Raw genomic sequence first — 19670 nt, forward strand, 5'->3', positions numbered from 1 at the left:
TTGCGGCGATTTCTGTTGCTGCTAATCGATTGTGTCTCCACCCTCTTCTCGGGCGCCCTCGATACCGGTTGCTAAAGAAATCTCTGGAGACCTTGGAATTGTTTCTTCTTCTAGATGAGAAACACACCTAGCTAGCTCCGCCTCCCTAATATGGTATGGAAGAAAAGAGAAATTAGCATTGGGGTTGTTTTTCCAGAACAAGTAAAAGCACTTGAACGCCGCCCCTTCGTAGTCTTCAAGATTGCGGGCATTCTCTTCCTCCAATGCAGTAACTTCTTTGCGGCTTATCTCCAGCTCAGCTTGAAGCTTGTGGGCTTCCCGGTAATTTATGAACGAAGTCTCCTTCTACTGCTCCTTAAATGTAGTGGCAATACTCACCTCCTTCTTTTTCAACTATTCTTCAAGAGAAGCGAGTTTGGCCTCGATCACTTTCAGTGCCTCGAGGTGCTTCGCCTCAGCTTCCTTAAGGGCCTTGGTGTGCTTTGCCTTGGCCTCCTTAGGAGCCTCAGAATGCTTCACCTCAACTACCTTCAGCTGCTTGGCATGAGTAGCTTCAATCGCCTTGATTTGCTCAACGTATCGAGCCTCAGCAGCACTAAGCTGATCGCTAAGTCTCTTTTCGAATTGAGCGGTCAGCGTCCTCGAGCATCACCAACCATACATCATGGTAAGAACTCCCTACGATCAGAAAGAGATAAAGCTATTAGTAGGGGCGAATTGGCGAGAAAATTCATAAAGTACAATGAATAAAGCAACTTACAGCAAGCACTTCGTTCAGTGCGTGGTTGAAGACTTAATCAACCGCCATAGAGCCAGTCTCCTAAATCGCCTCCCAGCTGCGATGGTGCTTTGTTATTCTTGACAGCCTATCTTTGGCAGAATTGAGCACCACGCCCGTGAGGTCGTCTCCCGAGGCTTCTTCTTGACGACCAGCCGGCTACTGGACGGTGGACGTTGGAGGCGTAAGGTCGGCTGAAGCTGGAGGAGGAGTATGTCCGACATGAGAGGGGGGATCTAGATTTACTGGAGTTTTCTAGTCCGACATGGAGGCGGTGGAGTTGCCTCTCTGGCAGGAGTTGGTGGAGGAGTTGTCTCATTTGTGGGAGTAGGCGCAGGAGGATCATCTGTTTGAGATTTGTTCGCGGGGGGATTGCTGCAACCCTCCCCAGACTGGCGCTTGTGGGGCTTTTTCTTGTTCGCCAATTTGGCGTACAAGTGAAAGGCTCGTTCAGCAGGCATGTCTGCAAAGAAGAAACAAGCGAACAATCATGCAATATAATAAGAGGAGCTTGCTAAGTCTAGGAAACAAGGGTAGAGAAATTAAAAGTACAATACCCGAGCTATAATTATTGGTCGCTACACTATTTACTTTACTAGTGCTACACTCACTCTCTGGCTTGAAGAAGTCTTAATTGAAAGCAGGTGTGTATTTAAAGTTTCCATCCTTGTTCAAAAGGTGACAGGGAATAGGCAGACTATCTAAAAGTGAAAAATCAGTACCATTCTCGTCCGACGACTCAAGAATAGGCTCTGAGGCCTTCTTCTTGCCTTTCCCTGGAGGGGCCGGTGCAGCAGCAGGTCGCGGGGCACCGGTTGGTTCGTTGATGGTCACCCCTGTTGCCCTCCTCATTGGATGTTGTGACACGTCTTGTTGTTTCTCGATGACTTCAGTGCCGATGGCACTCCCCGCGGTAGATTCCATAACATCCTGGTGAGGTGCCAGAAGGCCAACCAGCCTCAGATTGGTCTCTCTGACCAGCTATTTGACGCTTTTCTCTATGTCGGTCATGCTGGCCAAGAGGGCTGATCGGACTTCCATGTCTGGAGTAGGAACTGGTCGCAACCATGGGCCTGAAATGCACTAGATCTCTAAGGGAAATGCAGGAATAATCAAAGGAAAATAATAAACGAACAGGGGTGCAAAGATATTACCTCCTTGTGTGAAGGCCAGGTTGTTAGTGACCATATCAGTAGTCAGAAAGTACTCCAGATGGTACTTCCCCACGTTGGATATGAAAGTGGTGTTACTCAGGAAAGTGCAGGTCATTTCCTGGTGGCAGAAATGGAAGAACCCCGTGTTTTCTTGGTTGGGGTTGGATTTTAGGTCGAACAGGTAGTTGACCTCATGTGGCGTGGGGACCGGCCACTTCTTATGACTATAAAGGATATAGAGTGGAAAGAGCATTCTATATCCATTTGGGGTTATTTGGAAAGGAGCAACCCCAAAATAATTGGCCACTACTTGGAAGAAAGGATGGAGAGGCAGGATCGCTCCTGCCTCGATGTGATACCTCGACCAGGCGCTATACATGCCTCCAGATAGATTCGCCCGTTGGTCTCTGGTGGGTTGGACTAGGGCCACCCCAGGAAGCCCGTACGTCTTGATATAATTGAGAATCATCCTAATCGTTACTCGACTAGGAGGGGCGACGTACCATTCGACATATGGTCGAACGACATTTCTAAGTTGGGCTTGAGCTTGGATTCTTGGCTCGGGAGTACTCTCAGCTCTACCGCTGGTCAAGGGAATTTCCACATGAGGGGCAGGCTGGTTTGTAGAAGGTTTTGATGGTTTCTTTTTTTGGGCAGTGGATGTAACGACCCAAAATCGCTAATAAGGCTTAAGGGCCTTGATTAGTGTGCCAGGAGGGCATTAATGGATTAATTGTGATTTAAATGTGTAATTATATGTTTAGTAATGTTTTTATGATAATATGAAATAAACATGTGATATATGTAAGAACCACATTATTATGTGGGTAGGTCCGCAGAGCACGACTCGAGACGATCCTAGGGTAGATGGCGGGAAAAGTCACAACGGGACTTAAAATATGGCTTTTGACAAGTCAGGGGTATTTTAGGTATCGGGTAGCTATTTAGACTATTGGGTTATAAAAATAAATATATGGAGATATATTTGAGGTTAGGATGTCTAGGCGGGAATATTGGGGGATTTTACCATTTTGCCCTCGGGGACGGTTCCGGCACCCAAAGCTTTGGGAATTAACTTAGTGGGTAAGACAAACATAAGGAAACCCTTAGAAGGAAAAGATAAACCTTCCTAAACACCTTTCTCTCAGCTCTTTCTTCTCTCTCTCAAGGAAAAAAAAGGGAAGAAGCTAAGTGAGAATCCAAAGGAAAAAATAGGGAAATTTGGGACCTTTGAGCTGGGAAATTAAGCTGGATTTTGAGGCTTAGCTCAAGAAACAATCCAAGACTAAGGTAAGGGTTAATCCATGTGTTTTTTCTGAAGTTTAACTCTGTGTATCAATTGGTCATTGAAGTGTTGTCCAAGTATTGTTTAAGTTGGAATTGAGCTGGGAAATCATTGGGAATCAATTGAGTTTTGGTTAGAGGAAGGGTTCTATCAAGAAGGTAAGCTTTATTTCATGAATTGATGATTTGGGTTTGAGTTTTTGGCTGGTTAAATTGGGTGTTTAAGTTCTTAGAGTTTCAAGAATTGAAAGTGAGATTTCTATGGTTTCTTTAGACTGAATTTCTGTTGAAATGTGTAGCATAAGTTGTGTAATAAGTTGTGGAAATGTTGGGTGTTGAAGTAGGGAGCTTACGGGTGGTTTTTGCTGAGGTTTTGAGCTTTGAAATGGTGGGTTTTCTGGGCACGAAGGGAAGGGCCGCGACTCTGTTCTAGAGTTCTGCGGCCCTAGGATGAAGAAAGGCCAAGGAGGCTCGGCCAAGGGTGGGCGCCACGGCTCCCAAAGCAAGGGCCGTGGTGCGTTTCTTTGTTTAGGTTGGCCTTGGTTTTGTTTTAAGGCTAGGGTCGTAGCCCTTGGTTGTGCACATGAACTTTTGAGGATTTTAGGCATGAGAATGTGGTCTAGTTTGCTCGGGATTGGTTTCACCATCGTGCTTGGTGGAATTCGGATCCCCGGGAGTTATTTTTGTAACTTAAAACCTATATTTGAATATTAATGGAACCCTATACTTTGGTTGTGACTAGGTGATAAAGGCTTAGGCTCGGGAACAGATCGTGCTTGAGGTGTGTTGCTCATAATCAATAACCGTATAGACTAAAGGTAAGAAAACTGCACCTGGTTGAATATATCTGATGGGACTAAGGGTTCCCTACTGTAAAGTCTTGAAATTATGGTATTATGCCATGCAAGCTATTTAGTGAACCAATGCCCTAAGGGTGCCAAGGGTTTCACTAGCGCACAAGGCGCGGCTCGGCCACTAGTAGCCGAGGACAGCTTATTATGCATTGAGCTCAGTTTATGCGGGCCGGAGTCAGTGGGTTAAACAGAGGGTGCGGCCTAAGTCGTCGGCCCTGAATATTATGTGATATGAGTGAATTATGTGATTGATTGTATCTTGAATCTAAATATATGTGTTGAATGTTTATTGTGGATTATTTGATGGGAGTACATGCGTAATGAATTAACTATCTGTTATCATTGATTGTGTTGTATATGATGTTTTCTTGCTGGGCCTTGGCTCACGGGTGCTACGTGGTGCAGGTAAAGGAAAGGGTAAGTTGGACCTGCCCTGATTGGAGAGTTCAGCGTGTGGAATGTACATAGCCAGTTGCTCAGCCGCCACGGTTGAGGTTTAGGCAGGGACACGTGACTCGAAGACGGTCTGTTTTGCCTTAGAATGGCTAGTGGTTTCTCATGTGTCTTTGGGAGTCTATATATTTACTTTAAACACTGTTTCTTTTGGGATACCATGAATATAACAGTTTAATTATATAAAATGAGTCTTTTAAGACCAAAGCCTTTTTAACCCTAGCACTTACATGTTTAATGACACATTTTTAAAATAATGGCTTGATTAGCAAGTCTTGCACCTTTATAAGTACACAGTGTATCGGTCTTGGCTATCCAGGGCGTTACTACTTGGTATCAGAGCATCCTAGGTTTAAGGGTTCTTGAAGACAGGCTGGACATGTTCATTCGCTGCTTGAGACAAGCTCAAATCAGGGTTCGGTAATGTGTATATGTGTTTATGTGCTTATGTGCTTATGTGCCTGAGATGAGCTATGAATGTTGTTATTTACTGGATTATTAGGAAGCATGAGATATTGATAAGGCCTGGCCCTTGACTGTTGTGTGAGAATATTGAGGCATGTTTAGTAACATCGCAGTGCATGTAAATGAATATTTGGATGATTAATTGTATATTGTGCATGGATGAATGCCTGTTCTATAATTATTGTGTAATGAGATTGGAGGCGTGCTTATTAGCAACCAGTGCATGAGAATGGATGCTTATATGTTGGTTGGTTGTGGTTGGTTATGCTCTATTGATGAATCTTGGAGAAGCCTTTACCCTGTCATCATGGTCTGACTGCCGAGTCGTTATTTGCATATTGACTTGGATAGCCATGCGTCCAAGAAAGTCTACACAACTAGCCGGCACTAGGTCCAGGACCGGTAGTGATGATCAGGGCCAGAACCCTCCGCCAGTCCCTGAGAACTGGCAGCACTTAATGGCTGATATACAGGCTCGATTACAGAGTCAAGATGAGCAGATTTGTATCTTGCGACAGCAGGCTCCATCAGGGAGTGCTGCCCCTATTGTACCACCTGCAGTGGTACCAGTTGTGCAGACAGGGGAGGTTGGTAACAGATGGGAACCGTTATATGAGCGGTTCAGGAAGTAGCAACCCCCAATTTTTGAGGGTGGACCGGATCCATTAAAAGCCGAGCAGTGGCTAACTATGATCACTACTATTCTGGATTTTATGAGAATTGAGGGGCATGATAGAGTGGCCTGCGCCACTTATATGTTGAGGGAGGATGCCCGCATCTGGTGGGAAGTGGCATCGCAGACTAGGGATGTTACCACTTTGACTTGGGAAGGTTTCAAAGATTTTTTTCGCCAGAAGTATTACAATGTTGCTATCAGAGCAGCAAAGGTTAATGAGTTCGTGAGTCTTGTGCAGGGCAATATGACTGTTACTGAATATGCTCTAAAGTTGGACAGGCTTGCAAAGTTTGCACCAGATCTTGTGCCTATTGATGCTGCTAGGCAAGATCGATTCATCAGAGGGCTTAATGCTATGATAGCCCGGGATGTCAAGATCACAACGGTACCTGGAGGAACAACTTATGCCCAGGCCATTGAGAAGGCTCTTACCGCTGAGAAAGCGAAGAACAAGATATGAAGGGAGAGCACAGTGAGACGTGAGGGCTGCAGAGCGGTGCCTCCTTATTCAGGGACAGGTAGGGGCGGAGGCCCCAGTGACTTCAAGAGAAAGACTCCTGACACTTCGACCGCTGCTGGTCCTGATAGGAGGGGTCGGGGTGGTCAGGGTGGCCGTCAGGGTGACGGTGAGGCATGGCGGACGTATCTAGAGTGCCTGAGGTGTAGAAGACGTCATTTGGGCGAGTGTCGGGCCAAGGCATGTTTCGTGTGTGGAGCAGTAGGGCATCTCAGGAAAGACTGCCCAACGGTGAAGAAAGGTGAAGCGGGAAAGGTGGATAGCTTGACTCCAGCTCGAGTATTCACCTTGACTCAGGCAGAGGCTAAGGCTAGCCCCTCAGTAGTGATATGTCAGCTTTCTAGTGCTGGCTTTCCTTTTACAGTGTTGATTGATTCTGGTGCTACACATTCTTTTGTTTCTAGTTGAGTGATTGATAGATTGTGTAGACCTAGTGAGTATCGGACTACAAGGTTTGGGACCTTATTGCCTACAGGGGAACTGGTAGCTTATAGGAGATGGATTAGGGCACTGCCAGTGATGGTTGATAGTAGGGAACTCTCAGTGGATCTGATTGAGTTAGATTTGGAGGATTTCGATATGATCTTAGGGATGGATTGGTTTGCCAGGTATGGAGCTACGATTGATTGCAGGAAGAAGATGGTTACTTTTGAGCCTTTGGGCGAGGACCCTTTTGTCATTGTGGGTGCGGTGTCTGGACCCCGTGTACCTATGATTTCGGCATTGAGAGCCAGAGACTTGTTGCAGGGGGGATGCATAGGTTTTCTGGCCAGTATAGTGGATACTGCTAGAGTTATGCCGGCAGGGCCGGGAGAGACCAGATTGGTGTGTGAGTTTTTGGATGTATTCCCTGAGGATCTGCCAGGGTTGCCGCCGCGTAGGGAGATTCAGTTTGAGATCGAGTTAGCATCGAGGATAGAATTAGTATCAAGGACATCATACAAGATGGCACCAGCAGAACTGAAAGAGTTGAAGATACAGTTGCAAGAACTTCTGGATTTGGGGTTTATCAGGCCTAGTTATTCTCCTTGGGGTGCTCCAGTGTTGTTCGTTAAGAAGAAGGACGAGACTTTGAGGATGTGCATCGATTACAGAGAATTGAACAAGTTGACTCTCAAGAATAAGTACCCTCTACCAAGGATTGATGACTTGTTTGATCAGTTGCAAGGTAAGACGGTGTTCTCAAAGATTGATCTTCGATCTGGTTATCACCAGCTGAGGATCAAGAATGAGGATATACCAAAGACGGCCTTTCGGACACGGTATGGGCATTATGAATTCTTCGTCATGTCTTTCGGTCTGACCAATGCCCCAGCAGCTTTCATGGATCTAATGAACAGGGTGTTCAAGGATTTCTTAGATCAGTTCATTATTGTCTTCATCGACGACATCTTGGTATATTCCAGTTCAGAGGCAGAGCATGAGCAGCATCTCCGACAGGTTTTACAGAGGTTAAGGGAACATCAGTTGTATGCCAAGTTTAAGAAGTGTGACTTCTGGCTACCAGAGGTGACCTTTCTTGGACATATTGTTGGGGCAGAAGGGATTAAGGTGGATCCGTCCAAGGCTGAAGCAGTAAGGGATTGGCCGAGGTCATGGAATGCCTCGGAGGTGCGGAGTTTCCTTGGGTTGGTAGGTTACTACAGACGATTTGTTGAAGGGTTCTCAAAGATTTCTTCATCGATGACAGAGTTGACAAGAAAGAATCAGAAGTTCGTCTAGTCAGAGAAGTGTGAGAAGAGTTTTCAAGAATTGAAGTGACGACTTATTTCTGAACCTGTGTTGAGTCTTCCTTTGGAGGAAGGGAAGTTTGTGGTTTATTGTGACGCATCGAGGATGGGTTTAGGCTGCGTGCTGATGCAGAATGAGAAAGTTATAGCCTATGCATCTCGGCAGCTGAAGGATTATGAGCAGCAATATCCGACTCATGATTTGGAGTTAGCAGTAGTGGTATTCACACTGAAGGTGTGGCGTCATTATCTGTATGGGGAAAAGTGCGAGATATACACTGATCATAAGAGCCTGGAGTATTTCTTCACCCAGAAGGATCTGAATATGAGGCAGAGAAGTTGGTTGGAGTTGGTTAAGGATTATGACTGTGATATCCTTTACCATCCTGGAAAAGCCAACGTTGTGGCAGATGCGTTGAGCCGGAGGGGCCCAGGATAGTTGTATGGTTCCACCCAGATCTTGAGGGAATTGGCTGATGAGATGGTCAGGGCAAAGATAGAACTGGTGGTAGGTCAGTTAGCCAATATCACTTTGCACTCGACTCTGTTAGAGCGGATCAAGGAGGGTCAGTTAGTGGATGCGCAGTTTCAGAAAGTTAGGTAGCATGCCTTAGCTGGGACAGCTAAGGATTATTCAGTTTCTGAGACAGATTTGCTCCGATATCAGGGACGGATATGTATGCCTGCGGATGAGGGGATTAGACGAGAGATATTGGATGAGTCTCACACTATGCCATACTCACTTCATCCGGGTACCATGACGATGTATCATGATCTACGGACATTATATTGGTGGCCCGAGATGAAGAAGGATGTAGTTGAGTATGTGTCTAGATGTTTGACATGTCAGCAGGTTAAGGCTGAGCATCAACGACCAGCGGGATTGCTTCAGCCTTTGGGTATCCCAGAGTGGAAATGGGAGGATATTACAATGGATTTCGTGGGAGGATTACCCAGGACAGTTGGACTTCATGACTCGGTGTGGGTGATAGTGGACAGATACACTAAGTCAGCTCATTTTCTACCAGTGAGGTCGACGTATTCAGTGGAACAGTATGCAGAGTTGTATGTGAGGGAGATAGTTCGTCTCCATGGGGTTCCCAAGTCTTTTGTATCTGATTGAGACCCTGTCTTTACCTCCAAGTTTTGGGGATCTCTGCAGAGAGCCATGGGGACTCAACTGAAGTTTAGAACAGCTTTTCATCCTCAAACTGATGGACAGTCTGAGAGAACGATTTAGGTATTGGAGGACATGCTTAGGGCATGTGTGATTGACTTCGAGGGTTCGTGGAGTAAGTATCTCCCATTGATCGAATTTTCATATAACAACAGTTATCAGTCCACGATTGGAGCGGCTCCTTATGAGATGTTATATGGAAGAAAGTGCAGATCGCCCATTCACTCGGATGAGATGGGTGAGAGAAGGTATTTGGGGCCGGATATGGTTCAGAAGACTAATGAGGCTATTGAAAAGATTCGAGCTAGGATGCTTGCCTCCCAGAGTAGGAAGAAAAGCTACGCTGATCCTAAGCGTAGGAATGCGGAGTTCTAGGTTGGGGACCACGTGTTTCTGCGAGTTTCACCATTGAGAGGGGTGAAGAGGTTTGGAGTGAAGGGCAAGTTGAGCCCTCGGTTTTTTGGACCTTTTGAGATCCTAGAGAGGATTGGACAGGTGGCTTATAGGCTGGCCTTGCCACCGTCGCTATCAGGAGTTCATAATGTATTCCATGTCTCTATGTTGCGAAAGTATGTTTCTGATACAACACATGTGTTGAGGAATTGGAGTTGCAGACAGACTTGTCCTACGAGGAGAGACCAGTTCAGATTTTGGATCGGAAGGAAAAAGTTTTGCGGAATAAGACGATACCGTTAGTGAAAGTGTTATGGAGGAATAGCAAGGTCAAGGAAGCGACTTGGGAGTTGGAGACAGCGATGCGGGATCAATATCCCAAGCTATTCAGGTAAATTTCGAGGACGAAATTCTCATTAGGAGGGGATAGTTGTAACGACCCAAAATCGCTAATAAGGCTTAAGGGCCTTGATTAGTGTGCCAGGAGGGCATTAATGGATTAATTGTGATTTAAATGTGTAATTATATGAAATAAACATGTGATATATCTAAGAACCACATTATTATGTGGGCAGGTCCGCAGAGCACGATTCGAGACGATCCTAGGGTCAGATGGCGGGAAAAGTCACAACAGGACTTAAAATATGACTTTGGACAAGTCAAGGGTATTTTAGGTATCGGGTAGCTATTTAGACTATTGGGTTATGAAAATAAATATATGGAGAAATATTTGAGGTTAGGATGTTTAGGCGGGAATATTGGGGGATTTTACCATTTTGCCCTCAGGGACGGTTACGGCACCCCGAGCTTTGGGAATTAACTTAGTGGGTGAGACAAACATAAGGAAACCCTTAGAAGGAAAAGATAAACCGACCTAAACACCTTTCTCTTAGCTCTTTCTTCTCTCTCTCAAGGAAAACAAAGGGAAGAAGCTAAGTGAGAATCCGAAGGAAAACAGAGGGAAATTTGGGACCTTTGAGTTGGGAAATTAAGCTGGACTTTAAGGCTTAGCTCAAGAAACAATCCAGGACTAAATCAAGACTAAGGTAAGGGTTAATCCATGTGTTTTTTCTAAATTTTAACTCTGTGTATCAATTGGTCATTGAAGTGTTGTCCAAGTATTGTTTAAGTTGGAATTAAGCTGGGAAATCATTGGGAATCAATTGAGTTTTGGTTAGAGGAAGGGTTTTATCAAGAAGGTAAGCTTTATTTCATGAATTGATGATTTGGGTTTGAGTTTTTGGCTGGTTAAATTGGGTGTTTTAAGTTCTTAGAGTTTCAAGAATTGAAAGTGAGATTTCTATGGTTTCTTTAGACAGAATTTCTGTTGAAATGTGTAGCATAAGTTGTGTAATAAGTTGTGGAAATGTTGGGTGTTGAAGTAGGGAGCTTACGGGTGGTTTTGGCTGAGGTTTTGAGCTTTGAAATGGTGGGTTTTCTGGGCACGAAGGGAAGGTCCGCGACTCTGTTCTAGAGCGCTGCAGCCTTAGGATGAAGAAAGGCCAAGGAGGCTCGGGCAAGGGTGGGCGCCGCGGCGCGTGTCTTTGTTCAGGTTGGCCTTGGTTCTGTTTTGAGGCTAGGGCTGCGGCTAAGCTTCAAAAGCCGCAGCCCTTGGTTGTGCACATGAACTTTTGAGGATTTTAGGCATGGGAATGTGGTCTAGTTTGCTCGGGATTGGTTTCACCATCGTGCTTGGTGGAATTCGGATCCCCGGGAGTTAGTTTTGTAACCAGAAACCTATATTTGAATATTAATGGAACCCTATACTTTGGTTGTGACTAGGTGATAAAGGCTTAGGCTCGGAACGGATCGTGCTTGAGGGGCGTTGCTCATAATCAATAACCGTTCAGGCTAAAGGTAAGAAAACTACACCTGATTGAATATATGTGACGGGACTAAGGGTTCCCTACTGTAAAGGCTTGAAATGATGGTATTATGCCATGCAAGCTATTTGGTGAACCAACGGCCTAAGGGTGCCAAGGGTTTCACTAGCGCACAGGGCGCGGCTTGGCCATTGGTAGCCGAGGACAGCTTATTATGCATTGAGCTCGGTTTATGCGGGCCGGAGTCAGTGGGTTAAACAGAGTGTTCGGCCTAAGTCGTCGGCCTTGAATATTATGTGATATGAGTGAAATATGTGATTGATTGTATCTTGAATCTAAATATATGTGCTGAATGTTTATTGTGGATTATTTGATAGGTGTACATGCGTAATGAATTAACTGTCTATTATCATTGATTGTGTTGTATATGATGTTTTCTTGCTGGGCCTTGGCTCACGGGTGCTACGTGGTGCAGGTAAAGGCAAGGGAAAGTTGGACAGCTCTGATTGGAGAGCTCAGCGGGTGGAATGTACAGAGCCAGTTGCTCAGCCGCCACGGTTGAGGATTAGGCAGGGACAGGTGACCCAAAGACTGTCTGTTTTGCCTTAGAATGGCTAGTGGTTTCTCATGTATCTTTGGGAGTCTATAAATTTACTTTAAACACTGCTTCTTTTGGGATCCCATGAATATAACAGTTTAATTATATAAAATGAGTCTTTTGAGACCAAAGCCTTTTTAACCCTAGCACTTACATGTTTAATGACACGTTTTTAAAATAATGACTTGATTAGCAAGTCTTGCACCTTTATAAGTACACAATGTAGCGGTCTTGGCTATCCAGGGCGTTACAGTGGATTTTACTCTACCCATGGCTGAAGGGTTTGAATGAAATTTGTTAGGTGGAATTCGAGAAAAAGGGATGTCCGAAATGAGTAATGATGGCTGTTCTTTTTCCACGAGCAGTTGAGCGAGCAGGTCGTCGTCAATTGGTCTCTCACCTCCCCACGGATCTTGCATGAAGATCTGCGAACAGAAAAGGGGAGATGAGAACTTGGAGCCTAAAAACTTGTGTTGAATGTGGGAATAACGTTGCTCGCGTATAGAAGTTAAGCTTTTATACGGTCATCTACATTCTAGCAAAAACATTAAGTTTCTTACAAGTAGTTTGAGAAACGGATTAAAAAACGGAAGTAAAAAATTTTTCAGAGAAAACTTTTTCGACTCCGAGAGGGCGGGAAAAACCCAGTTTTTCAACTAGCCTAAAAATTGAATTTTTACTTCGATTTTACGCCCTAAATCTACAAACTCGACTACCAAACTGACTCCTAACTCCTATGAAATGTTATTTCACTACCCTATCAAACATCGATCAATACGCCCATTTACACCAAGATAGTTTTGGTCAAGAACATTCAAGAGCTCAGATACGAAACAGATAAAAAAAATGAAAAAATGATTTTGCATGGCAACTCAAACAACTGAAAGGTTCGGAAAACTTACTTGGATGAAAGGTGGAGTATGAACACAGAAGTTTTGATTGTCTGAGTGAAATGTTCCTTATATCAGTAGTGAAAGCTTCTGGGTTGTTTGGCTCGGTTCTTCAGAGTTCTTAAAGAAGAAAAGAGAAGATAGATGAAAAGTAAAAAGTAAAAAGTGAAAAATGTGATTTTGGGGTATTATTTATTGTGATTGTGACGCCATAAAAGAGGTAATCATGAATTACTTTTTTCAAAATATGGGGAAGTGTAATAGCCATCAGAGATTTTTTTGGGAAACCAAAAAGACTTGATTGGACATGATTGGTTACTTTTTTCGAGAAGGCATGGGTGGCTCTGACAGATTTGGTGGGGTGAGCGAAGGGTCAGTTTCCTAAGTTTACTTTATGCTGGTCGCACTTTTTTTTCTGTCTGAATATGAAGGAGCTAAGACCATTCCAATGCTTTCTTTCGCCATGCATAAACTGCATCAGATAAAAAGTAAACTTGGGGGGCAAATGTTTACCCAAAAACGGCTTCTAATGACATGGCAAGGATTTCTCACACGTGGTTGACACGTGGCAGAGTTGAAATAAGACGGTTCTGTTCGATTATCGACCAGCTACACATTGCTTCATCAAGCCTGACGATTAGATACGACCAGGCTAGTCGTATGATTCGGTTTATTTCCTTAAAAGATTGTAATCTTGTAATAACAACGTTGATTATTTCTTCTTTATTGCCTTGATACACGGATATTAAGGATAGTTAAGGCCCATTGGCGCATGTAACCCCCCCCCCCCCCCCTCTTGAGCCTATAAATATGCATGAAATAGCTCAAGGAGGGGACTCTTGACCTTTTAATCTTTTTCTTGAATATTGAGAGAGAGAGCATATAGTGCGATTATCCATTGTCTTGTTGTAATTCTCCCAAGGTTTGTGAAACTCAAGAACCCTAGTTCTTTGATCACAGCATTGGAATTCAATATTAATAATAGCACAAAGTGGACGTAGGTCATTACCGTTTATTGGGGCCGAACCACTATAAATTGTATGTGTTTATTCTTTACCATTAGATTAAACTCTTGGTTATTATCTCATTTCTTGTCGTATTCTTGACTCCGTGTCCTTGGCCAAATTGAGGGTCAACAAGTTATTATCTGTTGCATATTATTAATTTATAATTTTTTATGAATATATTTATATAATATATTAAATTATAATACAAAATACAATTTTATCCCTACTTGATAAGAAAAAATTATTGGACGAGACATCAGTTTTCGTAGAAATCTCTTCTCGTGTTAAAAGTAGACATGTTATGATAGTCTTACTAGAACTGTTGTCCCATGTAATTTTTAATTTGCATGACACGACAGTTCAAGAGCTACTGCTGTGCCATATCTATTTTTGACACCAGACAACAGTTCTACAAAAACTATTGTCTCTCGTGTGTTGCCTAAGTACAATTTTGTAGTAGTGAACAGACACGCCATCAAGATGTTCTTTAAATATCTGATCAAAGGTACGACAAATTTCCATAACCATGTATAATTTTCCCTGTAATTTAAAAAATGTGAACATTATTAAGAGTACATATTCAATATTCTTAATACTACAAGAAACTTTATACCACTTAAGGAAAGAAAAAGAAAGTAAGAGGAGGCACTGCTTGCAATTCTTACACCAACATCAGTAGTAATGGGCCTTCCATGTCGGCTCATTTCTCCCTCCAGCTCTGTTTGTTATACTCTTGCTAATAAGAGACTGAAGGCTTCGGATTTTGGACTTGATCACAGTTTCCAAATGCTGAAAATTTGATTACATTAAGATATTATATAACAAAGTTTGTTGTATAATAAGTGTACGACCTCAGATTGGTTTTCTCTCTCGATGAGACTCACCGGTGCTATGGTGAAGGGGGCAAAGCTGTAGGGGAAAGCTAAGGCATCAGGGAAGAAAAAGAAGCGGGTACCGACCTCATCAGATCAAGTTATTAAAACTAGATCCATGGATGAGATCTTGGGAGTTAAGGAGTTGGAAATTGCTGAGGATGAAGATGAGATATCTGAGCAATTGGGACATGTGCTTTCTCCTAGATCAACAGAGGTATATCTGAAGTGATAGAGTGAGATCAGGCAGGATTTCTTGAATTGGTTGGTGGCCTCTAATCGTACTGTGCAGGATATTCTACAAGTAATTTGACATCTCCTCCCATTCTTTGTTCTGGGAAATTAGTCAAAAACCAGGAAAGTAGTTTCGTGATCTCGAAGATAAAGGAGAAATTGTAGGGTCAGGAACACATGGAGAGGAAAGCTGAGGTTAAAATCGAGTTGAAGACATTGAAGACGAAGTTAATTACTGGCAATCCTCAATTGTCTGTTATGTTCTAGGTTCTTACCCACCTTTACATGTGCTAGAGGGTTTTGTGAGAAGGATTTGGAAGAATAATGGAGTTGATAAGGTTGGCACTCTATCTCATGGTGTGTTTATCATTAGATTTCAGAATGTGGAGAATAAAGATAGTGCCAAGAACGGAGGATACATTTTCTTTGATAAGAAGCCTCTTATCATGAAAAGGTGGAATCCTCGAGATGATTTTACAAAGGAGGATGTCAAGATAGATCATACCTTGGTACATCTTGGGGGTTTAGATATCAAGTACTGGGGAGATAAGTCCTTGTTCAAGATCGTAGGTCAGTTGGGTAATCCGATTTAGGTGGATAATATTACAAAACGATGGGAGAGACTACATTTTCCGAGGATAATGGTTGAGTTATCACTTACACAATCATTTCCTCATGCAGTTTCTTTCATCAATGAATTGGATCAATAAATTGAATTTACTGTGAGCTATGAATGGTTGCCTGTAATTTGTGATCATTATAATGGTATGGGTCATAATGCGTTTATATGAAAGAAGAAGGAACCAAACAATGGTGCTGCAAAGCAGATTTGGGTGCCAATGAAATCAGTAGCAGATGCACAGGCAGAGGGGAAGAAGCCATTGGTTGATGATGATGGATTTCAAAAAGTTGTCAAAGGGAAGAAAGTTCAAGCATCAGTGAGTAATCACACAGAGGTGACTAATTCTTTTTTAGGTGCTGGATACAGGGTTTGACATGGATCAAGAGTAGCGGCAGAACATTGGTCGGGGGGGGGGGGGGGGGGAGATCCCTCTACAGCTAATGGATAGAATCCTATGTTGGAATGTAAGAGAGATTAACAACCAACAAAAAAATAATGAGGTCAAGCAATTGATTAATTCCAAGAAGATTGGTTTAGTTAGTCTCTTAGAAACAAAGGTGAAGAATAAAAATATGGGAGCTATTTACACTAGTTTATTTTCTGGATGGTGCTTTACGAATAATAATCCTTGGATTGATAAAGGAAGAATAATAGTAGCTTGGAATCCTAGTATGTATACTATAGATATCAGAGTATGTATAAGCCAATTAATTCACTGTGTTGCTCAATCTCCACATTAGAATGAGAGTTGTCTATGGTTACAATGATGCAGCATGAAGGGAACTTTTATGGCAAGAGATTACTGGTTTGGCAAGTCACATAGATGAGGCTTGCATGATTTTGGGGGACTTTAATGAGATACTTCACTATGATGAAAGAGTAGGAAAGAAGGCTAATAAGAAACCATCTCAAAGTTTCAGGGACGGTTTAATGCACTGCCAGGTGGAAGACCTCAACTACTCTGGGTGTTCTTTCACTTGGAACAACAAACAGTAGGTGGATGACAGAGTGTTTTCAAAAATTGATAGAGCAGTGGTGAACTCGAAATGGACAGATGCCTTCCCGAATTCAGATGTTGTTTTTCTCCTAGAAGGTAACTTTGATCATAGCCCAATTCTCTCTTTTTACCTGGATATGAGCATGGGGAAAAAGCCATTTAGGTACTACAAAATGTGGAGGGATGCAAAGAATTTTGCTGCAAAAGTAAAAGCGAGTTGGGAAGATATAATCTTAGGTACTGCTATGTATAAAGAGGTTAAGAAGCTGAAGTGATTAAAGAGAGTGCTCTCATATATTAACAGGGAAGGTTTCAATGATATTCAAGTATATGAATTACAAGCAAAATAGGCCATGCTAGAGTGTCAGGAAGCTTTGCAATAGGACCCTTTGAATGGTGTTCTTATAGATCAGGAAAAGGTGGCTCGAGAAAAATTTGTTCAATTAAACAAAGCATACAGTTTGTTTCTAGCCCAAAAAGCTAAGACAAATTGGGTGCAACATGGGGACGAAAATACTGCCATTTTTCATGCATCTCTAAAGGCAAGAAGGGCTCATAACATAATTAATTCAATTACAAATGGGAGAGGAACTTGGGTAGATAATCCAGAAGATGTTAAGGCTGCTTTTTTAGAATATTACCAGGAGATTTTGGCTACTACCATGAATAATAGGCTGAAAGTAATTAAAGTTGTGGTGGAATTGGGGTCGTTACTATCAGAGAATCATATTGGAATGCTTCAGGAAGATTTTACTTAGCAAGAGATTAAAGAAGTCTTCTTTATTATTCAAGGGATGAAGGCGCCAGGGCCAAAATGGATATGGTAGCTTCTTTTTTCAGGATAGCTGGGACATAATTGGATCAGATGTTTGTGATGCAGTCCTCTCCTTCTTAAGAATTGGTAATCTCTTAAAATAATTAAATGCTACAACGATCACACTTATCCAAAAGTCAAAATGCCTGGATAATGTGAGCGACTTCAAACCTATAGCATGTTGTAATGTGCTATATAAGGCAGCCATGAAGTTGATTTGTTCAAGATTGAGGAAGGTACTGCCAGTTTTAATAGCAGAGAACCAGGGGGGCTTTGTCCATGAATGATACATTAATCACAACATCATGGTATGTCAAGATTTGGTGCGTCAATATGGAAGAAAAAGTGGTAAGCCTAGTTGTATGATAAAGTTAGATTTGAGGAAAGCCTATGACATGGTGGAATGGGATTTTATTGAAGAGATGCTAGTTGCATTTAAATTTCCCAAAAATTTTGTTCAACTCATCATGACATGTGTTAGAACACCGAAGTTCTCTTTAATGATTAATGGAACAATGCATGGATTCTTTGCTTCCAATAGGGGATTGAGACAAGGTGATCCGATGTCACCACATTTGTTTGTTCTAGGCATGGAATACATGTCTTGGATAATGTCTAAAGTAGGAACCATGGCAGGCTATAAGTTTCATGACAGGTGTACTCAAATGAGAATGAATCATTTGTGCTTTGAAGATGATGTTCTTCTATTTTGTCATGGAGACTTTGTTTCAATTCTGCTAATGCTGAGGAGACTCAAGCTACTCTCTAAAACATCTGGCCTTATCCCAAATGAAACCAAATCAGCTATTTACTGTAATGGCATGGCAGAAGAGGAAGTGAGAAGGGTGATGGATGTTTCAAGATTCACGAGAAGTTCCTTACCATTCAGATACCTTGTGTTACACCCAGATTTTGAGATAAGAGGTTATGACTCCGAAAACTGGGATCGTCGGGTGTGTGCTCGAAATGTATGAAAACATCATATGGTCCAGCCGTAGAACCCTCTGAAAAGAAACAACCTCGAGGATGTGTAACATTGGATATTCTCTGAGCTCGCAACGGGCAATGGCACGACACTTGAATATATCTTTTACCGAGTGTCCTCAGGCAAGATAGTTCGAGCTCGGGAGGTATAAGCTCGGGGATGGCAACCTCGACAGTACCTACCTATCCCGAATATAGCGTGAAGTTGGGTGGCAGTTTCGTGATTGATCCATAAGTCCTGACAAACTCAATGCTAATTGCTGATCTCGAAGACCTGATGAATCGCCTGGGATAGCCCCTTACGTGTGAACATATTTATTGTTGTGTAATCCCAATATTTAAGGGATGTCATTTAATCTGTTATCCGTTCCTGATCTTCATTGGATATTCTCATGTATATAGGAGATAATGCATTTAATGTCATTATTTCAATTGATTTACAGAATATCTTCCCAAAATATGTGGGAATGAATTCTGCATCATTCTCTATAAATAGAGAAGGAATCACCACTTGTAGAGGACCAATTCCTGATTTCTTGAGAGAAATCTCTGGGGAATTCATCTCTAAAGATTTTCAAGAAAAATCCAAGTCTTAATAACATAGACTCGTGGACTAGGCAGAATTGACTGCAGAACCACGTAAAAACCTTCTTGTCTTCCTTTTTAAATTCATTTGCTCCATTTTTCATTTGTTTAATCGCTCTACTATTTAAGTTGACAAAAAATGGCGTCAACAATTTGGTGCATTCATTGAGAGCATTAAGCAGTGCGTGTGTGACTCTAGTCCAAAAAGCCTGCCTGAATCAACAATAGCAGCGAATGATCCTAACGTTTCTGAGGAGGAAATTTTAGATGAAACTAACTACCCCCGATGCCCTGGAAAGCAGCTTATGGTGAATTCGGACCCTGATGAGAGGAGTGGGTCATCCTACTCTCGGGGACCACCGGCCCCCAGGGACGATGAGGACATGTATTATAATCCTGAATCATATGTCCCAATAGTGGAGCTCGAAAATCGTCAATTGCGAAAGTAGTTGGCAGAGGCCAAGAAACGTAATGAGGAGCTGGCCAGACTGGCTGCTGAGGCGCAGGCAGCTCAGGCCCCACCTCTGCCAGAGGCCCAAGCTCCGCCTCCACGGGACGTTCATGTTCCACCACGCAGGCCTCGTGGGCGACCGTGAAAAAATGCTGCCACCCGGAGAACGGAGCAAGCTCCGCCGCCAACAAAACAACCTACTCCATCAAGGACCCAGAGAAATAACTGGGCTGGAGCTCCTGCCAACTCAACTGCGGAGGTACTGGCTGGGGTAGGGAATAACTGAGCCCCCACGGAGGCTCGGACCCAAAA

The sequence above is a fragment of the Humulus lupulus genome, chromosome X (assembly GCF_963169125.1).
Source record: "Humulus lupulus chromosome X, drHumLupu1.1, whole genome shotgun sequence".
Classification (NCBI taxonomy): Eukaryota; Viridiplantae; Streptophyta; class Magnoliopsida; order Rosales; family Cannabaceae; genus Humulus; species Humulus lupulus.